Genomic DNA, 1246 nt, shown 5'->3' with positions numbered 1-1246 from the left:
TAGTTCTAAGTTCTAGGAGACTGATGACCTCAGTAGTTAAGTCCCATAGTGCTCAGAGCCTTTTCTTTTTTTTTTTTTTTTTTTTTTTTACCGTGGTGGATTGCATCGTTGCTACAGGGGAAGGGATAGCAAAAAGTTTGTGAGAGAATATGGACTCGATAGCAGTAATGAGACAACAGATAAATGTATTTAATTCTGCAACACGTTTCAGCCGCAAATAAAGAACACAATGTTCAATAATCACAGCAGGACTACTAATACATGGAAAGCGCCTGGAGACACATACATGTACCGGCTGTATTATATCACGGTGAGACAGAGATTCCGATATAAGATACCAATAAATAACACTAATGTACGCTTTACTGTTTTGAATTACCATTTCTTAGAGCTGTATATACCACGCGCTAAATGTCCGTGAACGGGACGATGTAGAAGTGATTTTTAAATCTCGTTGACTATTTAATACATCTGCAGTTAAAGTTCCTTGCCCACAGAACAACCGACGAGAGTAAAATTCTAGTTGTACCTGTAACTTAATTATGATTCTTCTGTAGCTTCTCTTTCCAGTAATTTATGGACACTCAAACATTGATCGTAGTGTATGGGACGGTGACAAGTACACTGTATGTTCGTGAACTACAAATTATTAATCAAACTTTTCACGAATAAATGTATTTCTTAGCATTGGATACTAACTGCTTCAACTGAATGATGGGATTCCAAGAAGTTCTATAGAGCTACTTGGCTGCGCAGTTTGCCAGTACCTTAGCGTACATACGATGCAAATAATGACGTAAAAAGGATGGATCCAGCACAGACGTCGCGGTGACGCGTCGTCGATACTCTCCTTCTACTGTCTCTAATTAATGACGTCAATATACGCTACCTCCATTACTTAAATGAGCGCAGCTCGTAAGATATCGACAACGGAACATTATGCAGCAGCGTAACGAGTTGACTACCTAAAACTGATTCGTTAAAAAATAATGTATGTGAAGAATGTAGAGTTTTTGAAGTTACTTATTATTTTGCCTGTTAGATCACTATTTTAAACGCTCGGTATCGATGTTCCTTTATTTCTATTACAACATGAAATATATACCGCAGCATTACCGCAAAAATGACTTAGTAACCAGTATCAACTACAAAAAGTGTTTGCCTGTGAGGACTGCGAGAACCGCGGTTGGGTGCTCCCGAGCGTCCCTAAGAATGAGGGCATTGCTCACACATAAAGGATGCAGGA

Source organism: Schistocerca piceifrons, unplaced genomic scaffold (genome assembly GCF_021461385.2).
Source record: "Schistocerca piceifrons isolate TAMUIC-IGC-003096 unplaced genomic scaffold, iqSchPice1.1 HiC_scaffold_2357, whole genome shotgun sequence".
In the NCBI taxonomy this organism is placed as follows: domain Eukaryota; kingdom Metazoa; phylum Arthropoda; class Insecta; order Orthoptera; family Acrididae; genus Schistocerca; species Schistocerca piceifrons.
The sequence above is the reverse complement of the archived record's forward strand: the minus strand, read 5'-3'. Positions refer to the sequence as shown.